This window comes from Hordeum vulgare, chromosome 6H (assembly GCF_904849725.1).
Source record: "Hordeum vulgare subsp. vulgare chromosome 6H, MorexV3_pseudomolecules_assembly, whole genome shotgun sequence".
NCBI lineage: Eukaryota > Viridiplantae > Streptophyta > Magnoliopsida > Poales > Poaceae > Hordeum > Hordeum vulgare.
This window is the reverse complement of record NC_058523.1, coordinates 118,209,688-118,222,403: the sequence shown is the minus strand read 5'-3', so window position 1 is coordinate 118,222,403 and position 12,716 is coordinate 118,209,688. Positions and strand designations below refer to the sequence as shown.

The following is a 12,716-nucleotide window of genomic DNA, read 5'->3' as shown; positions in this document are numbered from 1 at the left end:
AATAGTAGTGTTGCCCCCTTCTCTCTTTTTTTCTGTTTTTCTTTTTCTTTTTTTGTGGCATGTTTGTCTCTTTTTCTTTTTATCTCTCATTGTCCTCTTTGGGATGTTTTCATTTGTCCTCTTTGGTATATTTTCCTAACTTAAGGGCAACAATCTATGTTTTACAAGAATAAAAAGAAATCTTCACACTTTATGAGAAGTACTCAACATAAAGACAAGTGAAAACTATCATGATGTACGCAAATGTATGCCTCTGCCAGTGTAGCAGGATATGCAATGAAACTAGTGCGTCATGTAGCAATAATAAGGGCAAGGCCCAACTAGCATGCGTCTCCTCGATCAAGCAAAAGCATGTATGACATGAAAATCAAGTCATGAGATGGTGGATGTTGCATGTCAATGTATCTCGGAAAGGCTATGGAAATGCCTTAATAGGTAGGTATGATGGTAGTTTTGAGGAAAGATATAATGAGGCTTATGATGACAGAGCGTATCATGCCAAGGGTTTGGATCCACCGTCGAATCTTGCACCAACTCTCAAGATGAGAAAGGGCAATGCACGGTACCGAAGAGGCTAGCAAAATATGGATGGTGGAAGTGCCAACAATCGAATACTCACATTAGTCCAAAGAACTCATGCACTTATTATCGGTAACTCTCTACCTAGATAGTAGATTCACAAAGAGACAAGTACCCCGAGGAGGAGTGTTTGGGGGCTTGATTATCCTTGCACATCCTTGACCCATGGTAACGTGAGGGTACTCTATATATTCCAACCCCTCCAGAGGTTAGCGATGAATCTAGTAGCTAGAGTTCTCAACTAATTTTTTTAGTTTTTGAAAAACACACAGATTTGCCAAAATACGACACCTATCACTAATAATCTCAAGCTCTTGACACCAATAGTCCAAACATTACTCAAATCAATACCTCAAAACTATCGCAAGTTACTACTATACTTAAACCTACTCATGCAAGACACACAACTCAGTGCAACAAGCCAACTCTCTAAACAAAACAAGCATGATAACTCAAGAGAGTCCCGAAACCAACCTAAATAAAAGGTCTTAAAAAGAAAAAGCATGAAAACTAAGAGCTAAGCATGACAGCAACTATGAAAATATAAAGAACGCACAAAAAAGATAAGCATGAAAACCTATGTTGTGTTCTAGGGTGGAGTGGAGCGTGTTTCTCTCCCAAACAAAGAAGGCTAGGTTCCAGCTTGTTATGAACAGCAAGCAAAAATAAAACAAAACTAAAAAGTAAAGAGCGGGACGCTCCAAGCATAGCACATAACATATGAAGTAATAAAAATATAGCATGGAGAAGGACGAACTGATGATTGTTGATGGAGAAGGGGATGCACGGGGGCATCCCCAAGCTTAGGCGCTTGAGTCTCCTTGAATATTTCTTGGGGTGCATGGGGGCATCCCCAAGCTTGAGCGCTTGACACTCCTGGATCTTCTTTCATCATCTTCCATCGCATACTTGAAAACTCCCTTCATACGAATCTCATCATAAGTTGATTAGAGTGGTTAGTACCCATAATAAAATATATTTTTCTCCACTGGAAATAAAGATTTTCATGAATAGCTTTTGTTTCTCAAGATTGGCAAAAAGTTTTTGCAAAGGAAAAGCAAGCTTAAGATTTGCAAAATGATGAAAACGCAAAACGTGGCAGAACCTGTGAAAAACAGACCAGCAGGTAGTAAATATATTTTTCAGGGTACTTCTGCAACTCAAATAAAAAAACTCAAAACAGACACCAGAAAGTAAATTGTATAGAGCATACTGTCAAGCAAATTCAGATAAAAAGATGATCTGGTGATTTTTGGTGAACTTTTTCGTCAAGCAGACAGAATCTGTTTCTGGACATCATGTCACAACTTTTGAACTTTCTTGCAATCGAAGGCTAAAACTTGGCACAAAGCTTAAAAATAAAGATACAATGATGTTGCTACAATAGTATAACACATCTAGACCACTAAAAACTGAAAGTAAAAACTCAAAGGAAAGATAACAAGGGTTGTCTCCCTAGAGCTCTTTCTTTATAGCCATAAAGATAGGCCTAATATTTAATGATGCTCTCATAGGAATAAGAGTTGTAGAACAAAAGAGAGAATCAAGAAGAAATACCAAACACATTAAAGTATAACGTGCTTCCTATGCATAGGAATATTGCAATAGAGTAATTCATTGAAGCACAAAGCAATAAGCATAGGAAGGCAAAACAAGTGCAACTTCAAAACCTTCGACATAAAGAGAGGGAACTTGATATTGTTGAAATATCTATAAGCATATGTTCCCTTCTCATAATAATTTTCAGTGGGATCATGAATAAACTCAACAATATAAGTATCACATAAAGCATTGTTACCATGATCCACATGCAAAAAGGTACTCTTACTCTCCACATAAGCATAATCTTTCTCATTGGTAATAGTGGGAGTAGGACTATCATAAACAACCTGAACACTATAGATTAATTGTGTATTGGGGAGATGGTGTTCAGCAAGGGAGTAATTCCCTCCATGATTATGACAAGTTTCATATGGATAATTTCTCCTTATGTCATAGGTATCTTTACAATCACTACAGATAGGAGTTATAACATCATTATGGTAGAGAAGAGCATTATTATTGCTAGCAACTATATTTGTAAACATGTTGTCTTTATTCTTACTAGCAAAAGAACTATCAATTATCACATCACTAATGGGTAAAGGACTTCAATCCTATCATCCCCAAGCTTAGAGCTTTCCATATCATCATTTTCAAAGTTGGTACCAAAAAGATTTTCAAGATCATAAGTAGCATTATCATCATCTTCCCAATCACAAGAAGTAACATGCATATCATAATCAAAATAATCTTCAATAGTACCTACAGACTTATCATCAAGATAATAACAATCAAGCTCAGCATCCTCCATAAATTTATGTCTGTTAGGATAAAAGTTGATGCGAGAAATATGCTTAGGACAGGTTGATACCCATTATTCTTCCTTCTTGTTCCTCTTCCTCCTCTTCTTTTTTCTTCTTCTTCACCTTAGGAGGGAGTGGTTGGAAAGGAAGCTTCTCCAAATATTTTGGTTTATCATTAGAAACAATAGGGGAAACTTGGGAGAAACTCTCCCTTTTATTAGTGGAAACATAAGAGACATTTTTATGCTTTGGTAAAGTTCCCTCCTTTGTAATCTTACTTATGTAATCATTTTCATGGCAATTAACAACACAATAGAGTTGGCATTTTGGCAAAGTGTTGTTTATTCCTAAGGCATTATCATCTAGCCAAGAAGTTTTCTCTAATAACTCTTCACACATCAAAAATAACACGAGTTCATCATAAAGATGAGAAGTGATAATGTTATCACACAACTGGTTAACAATTATGTTTTGGAAGTTCATGCATTGAAAATTAAAGTGACCCTCTATACCACAAAGTTCACAAGTAAAAGGATAAAGGTCACACAATTCTCTAGCAATTTCATTTAAATCTCTAACCCAAGTGATTGTTCTTTCATGCTTATGTTGCTTACAATACTTCCCTTCTTCAATCGTAGGACTTTCACAAGGTCTATCCACTCCACCAAAACTAACATGCTTATATAAAACTTCATTTTCAGGAATTGGATCATGCATGTTGCAATTATCATTAACAATTTTATTTTCTTTGCAAATCTCTTTAAAAGGTTCATGATGCTTGATCCAATTCTGATTAGGCATATTAAGATGTGAAGCAATAGATTTGAGGAAATCAACAAGGAGGTGAGAATCAAGCCCAAACTTAGCACTAAACTTATTAAAACTTGCAGTTTCACCAAAGGCCTTAATGCAATCATACTCATAATTTATACTTGATCTTTACCTTTGTCGATCTCCCAATCTTGAGTATTGCGTTGAATTCTTTCAAGGAGTTCCCATTTAGCTTCAATCCTTTCGTTTGTGAAAGAAGCCATAGAGGAAGCATCGAGCATCTCTTTATCTTGACGAGAAAGCCTTGCATAAAAATTTGTAAGAATAATTTCCTTAAGGAGCTCATGATTGGGACATTTGAGCATTAGTGACTTTAATCTCCCCCAAGCTTGAGCGATGCTTTCTCCGTCATGAGACCAAAAGTTATAAATATAGTTCATGTCTCGAAGTATTTCATGAAGAGGATTAAAATTTGCATAAAAGAGAGGTATAAGATCTTGCCAATTTAGCAAATGAGAGTTATCAAGAAGCCTATACCAATCCAAAGCCTTATCTTTTAATGATAGAAAGAATAGCTTTCTCGTAACAAAATCCATCGGTATACCTGCAACCTTAAATAAGGAGAATAGTTGTGAAAGATATAGCCACTACTAGGAAAAGGCTTGCTAATGGTGCACCTATTTTTGCTACTAATGGCGCAATGTAGGTGCGCCACTAGCATCACGCCATTAGATTTTTTTACTAATGACGCACCACAAGTGCGTCATTAGTATCTGGTATACTAATGGCGCACCAAGTAGTGCGTCATTAATATTGCTCACGATGCGTCATTAGTGTGCCTCCCAGGTGCGCCATTAGTATGCCTCTCAGATGCGCCATTAGTATGCCTCCCAGGTGCGCCATTAGTATTCCTCTCAGGTGCGCCATTAGTATGCCTCCCAGGTGGGTGCTCCATTAGTATAGCCCATGGTGCTCCATTAGTATCTGGTATTCTAGCATATATATATTTTTTTTCAAAACCACAAATTCAACAACACATAACATATATATCAAATATATAATACATAATATGTGCCCAATAGTTTTACTGATCCACAACACATAACATATATGCAAAGTTGCATAACAAATTTCATGATCCATATATCAAAACTCCATAGCATCCATACATCCAAAATTCCATAGCATCCATATATACATATAGTTCCATAGCATCCATACATACATAGCTCCATAACAAATATAGTTCCATAGCATCCATTCATTATTCACATACAATTTTTTGAGCTACAATATTATTTTGTTTGCATTAATATGTTACCATTATTATTTTAGATGACAAAAAGGACAATTATGGCTCCAAAGGTTTGCTTTATGTCTTCACGCCACATAAGTAAACGAAGTAGAAGGGGCACACATTTAGGAGCTCCAGCGCGCGGTCCTTTTGAACTTTCCCTCGCAAAAGAAGCATGAATCAAAAGCGTTAGAGAAAGAAAACAGATGATTCAGAATTACAAATTTTGATACATATTGACTTCTAACATAACAACACCAGCAATGTTTGTTACAAAATTTAGGAGGTATCAAGATACTTAAATTGTCAACTAGTGACGACTACACACACACACACAGAGATATATACACATAAGCTCCAAAGAATACAGCTAACATTTTCAAGAGAACATTCACATACAAGAATAAGCACATGATGTTTGGTTCCAAATTATAAATATAAGCTGCCGATGTTGCGCTGAATCCAAAGTAATCCCAGCTACATAGGTCACACGCTCGCTCTAATGAGATGTGATACCAAATGCTTAAGCCTGAAGGAAAGAAGCAATGGTATAGGCACAAACTTTCCAGTCATGGAGATGATACTACGATCATAGTATTCACCCTTGATTGCAAACAAAATCTAACTAGTAAACGCACACAATCAGCAGCCCCTATATATAACTCCATAAAAGTATTAGAACAGATGCATCAGAACTGAATTACCTGTGAGCAACAGCAGGAATGAGCCTTCAGGCTGCGCGAGGAAGGAGACCGTCTTGGCAACCTTCTCCAAGCACTCCTGACTCTGCACCAGCAACGAATCGCCATTCCTCTCCACAATTCAGTCAAACCTGTAAATTCTACTCGGGAGCTAAGCAAATGAAAGGGTTAACAATCCCACTGCATTACGCCAAAAGAAACAGCGTTGAGTAAAGAGATGAAAACAAACTAAAACTGCAAGACAATGAAACCACTACAAGAAATATGGTCGATTATGACTCTCCTTTTTGGTAGTCGACAAAAAGCACATGAGAATATAATGATAATAATATAATTCTCAAAATAACACAACAATATCATTACACCACATGATCTCAAAATAATATAGCAGAATGAACAAACAACATAGTTTTTCATCAAGTTACTCGATCATAAGGCATGTGAGCAGGATGCGATGAATATCGCATGAGACACCAGCAGTGTGAAACTGGAACTACGCAAAGAACATAAAGCAGAGTGAAAATGTTTAACAAAGGGAAAATGGGCACCTTTGTCACATCAGGGTCAATATATTTCTATCATCATAACCCTGCAAAGAATAATGTGCCATCAGACAAGAACCACCATAGTTAAAACATCAAGACAAACCAGATATGGTGTCTACTTTATACTACAACATTATCATCAGTATTAGAACAACATATGGATACTCAATGTTGGATGAGACCATATACAGTACCACTACAAAAAAAATAGGCCACCACATGCCGCAGTGCACCATCATACTTGATCCGACCTCGATGTTCATGAGCATGCCGTCCTCCCACTCTGCGGTGGGCAGCTCAAAGCTGAACCAAACTGGCCAGGTCACAACGGTTAAGTGACGCTGGACCAGACCGTCGACGAGTGGGAGGAGCCTAAGGCGAACCACACCTCATGCACTTCTGCACCTCACATATTAGAAGTTTGCATATTAGAAAAGGAAGGAGGATATTAAGCTACCGTGTAAAAACATTAGATCAATTGCAGATTAAAAAATTGATAGCAGCCCATATTAATTTACATGAAACATGTCATATGATTGCATACTAGAAATGACATCAAGAAATATAAACAGAGGGAGTACTAGAACGTGAATACCTAAAAAGATAATATTTAGGAACGGAGGGAGTACTAGAACGTGAACATCTAATCCAAAGGCTAACAGCGTATGACACGTGCATGCGACAAAACATGTGTTGTGGACGGGCTGCAACTATGTGAAGAAGGGCAATCCTTTCGGCAAGAAAAAAAATCTCAATCTATATATTCGAACCCAACCACTACACATGATTCTGTACAAGCTTTTGTGATGCTTCAAGCCTCAGCATTACGTACAAATCTGGCCAGATCATATGCAAAGGCGCAAAATAATTTACAAAGCCAAATTCCTGTTTGTTTATACTATAAGTATGTGGTAAGCTATCAAAAGAAAAACCAACATATCAAAGGAAAAAAAGTAAGCATAATAATTAAGTAATAACTCATTATAGTATTTGTTTGCCGTCGACATAAACCAAGAATACGACTGCGGTGCGATAGGAGCTCAGCGTGACTAACCTCTAGACGCCTTATTACAAGTTAGTTTACCTCATCTCATGACCTGCGAACCCTAGCAAATGGAGCTCCGCTTTGTTAAATGGCTTAAATAAATGTCCAATTAATTTCAGTAACTATAATAGTTTGGATTTACATGAAAGTAATTATAACAAAAATACTATAAAGTGTATCAGGATTTGTACCATGTGAAGGATATGACCGCTAGTAGGTATAATCAGAGGTAGATAATGGAAAGGTGGTATGACTGCATGTGTAAAAATAATGTCCACAAAAATAAAATCGAAAGCCACACCAAAATTCATAATGTAATAAGTTATGTGCTAAACAATAGTATTACCTAATACTTCAACCTCGATATGAGGAGAGACTGGGAGTAAGCTAAGCATTTTGATGCATCGAATTTTCTCCAAAATCCAATAATGTAAATCTAATAACTCAAATAAGATGGGTGGCGTAAGAAAACATGACATTTAGGTATGCACGAACCAACAACATTTGGATAAAATCATTCGGTAGTAGTATATAACATCTATTTATTTTCTATAAAGTGCATATATTACCTATATATTTATTTGTATTATACCGCATCAGGTATGACAGATACTACATATATTGTGTCAAACACATGTGGGAGCAAGTCCATGTTTTAAACATCTATAAAAAACATATGTATACTGATTTTCAGAAAAAATCTAGCGGGTTAACCTGCTAATTCTATTGATTTAAATAGACATTGACTAAAAACTGCACATACCCTTTTTTCACTACAAACAGAAGCTCCATGTAATCAAAATTTGAGCACCTATATATACAGTGAGCATCTAAAAGATTTATCATATAGTATATGATAGCATGTATGATGATAAGAGATGGATTGATAGAAAAAAGGACGTTCATGCACACAACGGAAATCTTCTCACTGTCCAATGGTTATGTATATAAATAGCAGGAAAACATTAGTGCACGTTCAGACACACAATGGAAGTCTTGCCACTGTCCAATAGTTATGTATATAAATAGCAGGCGAGCAGATTTTATTAAATAGTCTATCTGTTAAAATGTTTTAATCTGGATTGTTATTTAATATAGCTTGTTGTTGAACCGTATTTGTTAAAAATACCAAGTTAACTCGGCATCCTTTACACTTAGAATAAGTAGCACTAATCTAAAAGATTATGTTCATTATCTGCACAGGTTTCTGTTACTTCATGTGCAGATCCTAAAAGTTTCCTAATAACTGAACATAGCCAAATAGTATAAAAGTTACATTGTAGTAAAACTCATAAAACAATAATGTACACAGGGAAATTCCTGTTTGAGAGATGCATGGATTGAAAACTCGATGATGTAACTAAGGATCTGCAAAGAGAAAATAAAATATTGGTATGCAGAAGTACGTCCTTGTGAATTCATTGCACGAACTGGATACGGTCTGGGCACCACTTTCCGTCAGTTATGTCCACGCTCCTATGAGGCTCGACCATCACGTCTAGAGGTTCCTGCAGATAGATTGGTCAACCCCCGTGGTTTGGCTGGGGGGGGGGGATCCGGCGCCCCCGTGGATTGGTCAACCCTGCGCGCCTCCGCCGTACTGGATTTGGGAGGGGGGGATCTGGCGACACAGATGCTAGATACGACGCCCCCATGGATTGGTCAACCCCGCGCGCCTCCGCCGTACTGGATTTGGGAGGGAGAGAACATGAGCTGAGGATGTGAGGGAGGGTTGTGAGGAGGAGGAGATGGAGTGGACGGACGCACCTGAGTCACCGGGGCCAATCCTACCGAAACCCTAGTAACAAGAGACGGTTGCGGATAGCATTGGAGGACACGCGTGCTGGATCTCCCATGATAGGAGGGAGAAGCAGAGTGAGGGGATCCATGTGGTGTGCGTGGCACCATCCATTCTGGCCGGTAGGTCGCCTGGATCGAGCGTCGTTGATGGTGGCGGCGATGAGAAGAGTTGTTCGGGAGAGAGATGTCGAGTTGTGGACGAGGGAGGAGGAGTGCGGGGCTGTGGGTTGGGTGAGAGGGTCAGGGGGATGAGGGCGGTCGTTGGATCCGGTAGCAATGTGCGCCGTTAGATTTTTTTTATAGCAATGACGCATCCCCATGCAATGCGTCATTAGTAAATATTTTTTTATATAGCAATGGCGCATTTCACAGAGGTGCGCCATTGGTAATCTTTTTTTTGGATAGCAATGGCGCACCCCAAAGAGGTGCGCCATTAGTAATATTATTATTTTTGGATAGCAATGGTGCTCGGGGGGGGGGGGGGGGAGGGAGGGGGTGGGTGGTGCGCTCGGCCGATTTTGTTCGGGGGAACCGAGCGAGGAGACAGGGGAGGGTGCGGGGGGTCGTCGGCGGCGGTGGAGCGGGGGAGGGTGCGGGGGGTCATCGGCGGCGGTGGAGCAGGGGAGGGTGCGGGAGGTCGTCGGCGGGGGAGGGTGCGGGGGGTCGGCGGCGGCGGTGGAGCGGGGGAGGGTGCGGGGGGTCGTCGGGGGCGGTGGAGCGGGCCGAGGAGGGTGCGGGGGGTCGGCGGCGGCGGTGGAGCGGGGGAGGGTGCGGTTGGTGCTCGGCGGCGGTGGAGCGGGAGAGGGTGCGGGGGGTCGTCGGCAGCGGTGGAGCGGGGGAGGGTGCGGGGGGTTCTCGGCGGCGGTGGAGTGGGGGAGGTTAAAGATGGTCTCTCTCAAGCAACCCTGCAATTAAGATACAAGAAGTCTCTTGTGTCCCCAACACACCTAATACAATTCTCAGTTGTATAGGTGCACTAGTTCGGCGAAGAGATGTTAAAAGTCAAGTGATATGGATGGTAAAACACGGTATTATAAATCTGAAATAAAAATGGCAGCAAGGTAGCAAGTGACAAAAGTGAGCATAAACAGTGTAACAATGGTGAGAAACAAGTCCTAGGCTTCATACTTTCACTAGTGGCCACTCCCAACAACATTAACATAGTCTAATCACATGATATTTCCACTAAAACATGCAACGGAGACGTACTCGGAGGTCATTCCTTTGTGATCAAGAGAGGACGAGAATTATGTAAGGCTACAAAAGCACACCTCAGAGTTCGTAGTTCTCATCTATGGATTTCCCAATGTCACCGCGGCCATCCAAAGAGAGTGCCAAAATCACCACAACATATCTCAAGGATAGTCAAATAGACCGTTGTCACCATGGTCTCGGGGATTATACTAGGTAAGATCAAGTGAGTACAAAAATCCAATACATAGAAGAAGGGGAAATATCATGGGATCACCCTAGATTAACATAGCCCATGATCATAATCAAGATCGCATCATGGGAGAGATAGTTAACCACATAGCTACTGTAGAAGACCTCGGCCCTGAGGAGGAACTACTCCCGCTTCATGGAGGGAGGAAGCAACATCGATGGAGATGAATCTAGGGGCACTTCCTCGTCCCGGCAGGGTGCCGACATAGGAATTTTGGTCCCCCGAAACTTGTTGGCGATGGCGCCGGAGATTGGAATTGCTTCTGGAGAAAAGGGTTTCAGAATCAGCGTTTCCTCCATGGGGGTAAAAATAGGAGCCAAGGTAGGGCACCAGAGGAGGTGGGCCCCACCCAGGCGACCTGTGGGCGCGGTCAGGGGGTAGGCCGTGCAGGGAGGCCGCCTAGGCAGGCCGTGGCTCCCCTCTCGCCCATCCTAATGCCTCTCGAAGCTTCCGTCATGCTGATATTTATATATTTTTCTCGGGATTTTTGGGGCTTTGGAAATTGGGATAAAAGCCCCTGTAAAAAAGACATCAACAGACAGAAATTGGCACTGGGTGCACTGAGTTAGTAGGTTAGTCCAAATATGTGTATAAAGATATAAAAGTGTAGAAAAATATATAACAATGTCACCCAAAAGATCATGGAACAAACATAAATTATAGATACGTTTGGGCCGTATCACCTCACCCAGTGACATAATAGGGGTAGCGAGGCACGTATTGTATTGTTGCCATCGAGGATAAAAAGATGGGGTTTTCATCATATTGCTTGAGTTTATCCCTCTAAATCATGTCATCTTACTTAATGCGTTGCTGCGTTCTTCATGAACTTAATACTCTAGATGCGGATAGTAGTCGGTCGATGTGTGAAGTAATAGTAGTAGATGCAGAATCATTTCGGTCTACTTGACACGGACATGATGCCTATATGCATAATCATTGGCTTGGATATCTTCATAATTATTCACTTTTCTATCAATTGCTCTACAGTAATTTGTTCACTCACCGTATTATTTTCCTTTATGAGAGAAGCCTCTAGTGAAACCTATGGCCCCCGGGTCTATTTTCCATATTATACTTTCATATCTATAAACCAAAAATACCAAAAATATCTTGCTGCAATTTATTTTCTTTTGTTTACGAATCTTTATTATCTATCTCTATGAGTTCTCATCCTTGCAAATAACTCTTAAGGGATTGACAACCCCTTTTTAGCGTTGGGTGCATGTGTTTGATTATTTGTGTAGGTACTATGATTGGGGCCTTGCTTGTTCCTCCTACTGGATTGATATCTTGGTTCTCAACAAACTAAGGGAAATACTTATCTACTTTGCTGACCAATGCAAGCTCAAGAAGTAGCACTTACACCCACACAGTGGATTGCACGGCAACATCGATGTGCAGCCGTTGACCACCACATCTTGCCGAGAGGCCATCCACCATGCCTAGAGTTGGGAGGAGGCTGGAGTGCAGCACGACCATTAGGTCGTTATGGTAGGGGATCTATGGCCCAACCGCCGTGGAGGTTGGGGAGACAGCGAGGTGGTCAAGGAGGCCCCGGGCCTCGATGAGGTGCGGTGCTGGAAGAGCCCTGTGGTCGGCGTAGGATCCCCGTGGTCACAACAAATTACATGAAGGTGGATCTCGTCGAAGGTGGATCCGGCTTGGAGGTGGATCCCGTTGGATCTAGTGGCAAGAGGGTTGTGGTGGTGGCAGTGCATGGATGCCTGGATCTGGTGGAAGCCTAGGGATGGGCAGGCGGTGGGTGCGCTGGGGACGAGCGGGCCGACACGGCGGCATGGGGATGGGCGGGCATCACGGCAGCGTGGGGAGGGGCTGGCGGCACGACAGCGTTGGGAGGGGCGGGGCGGGGCAGCATGCTGGCTTGGGGAGGGGCGGGCGGCACAAAGGCATGGGGCAGGACGCGGCGGGGTAACACACCGACGTGGGAGGGGCGGGGTGGCACATCGTCCTAGGAGAGGTGGCTCCATGGCCTGCGATGGTGGAGCACTGGGATAGAGAGGAATGGTTGGGTGAGGAGAGAGAATAAGGTGGATGGGTGGTTTCTTTCCTTTGCCACGCAGTTCATTCGGTTCCTTTTGCGGTTTGTTCGTAGCTACAGGAGTGGATCGAAGGTGTTTGTAGAAGAAGCCCAAGTGTTATGAGACTAAGGTCTTAGGGGGTGTTTGTAG

At 41.5% G+C, this 12,716-nt stretch overlaps 1 long non-coding RNA gene across 7 annotated transcripts; it reads right to left on the bottom strand.

Moving 5' to 3' along the window:
- Nucleotides 1-4,929: 4,929 nt before the first annotated feature.
- LOC123403889 lies at nucleotides 4,930-9,334 on the bottom strand. Of its 7 annotated transcripts, none has more exons than XR_006611581.1 (5): nucleotides 9,048-9,334; nucleotides 6,430-8,966; nucleotides 6,239-6,279; nucleotides 5,694-5,841; nucleotides 4,930-5,144 (listed from the first exon to the last, which is right to left on the bottom strand). It is a non-coding gene; the product is annotated as an uncharacterized LOC123403889 (long non-coding RNA). The 7 variants fall into 7 exon arrangements; XR_006611582.1 differs by having other exon boundaries at nucleotides 5,694-5,830; XR_006611583.1 differs by having other exon boundaries at nucleotides 5,694-5,821.
- Between the last annotated feature and the right edge of the window lie 3,382 nt (nucleotides 9,335-12,716).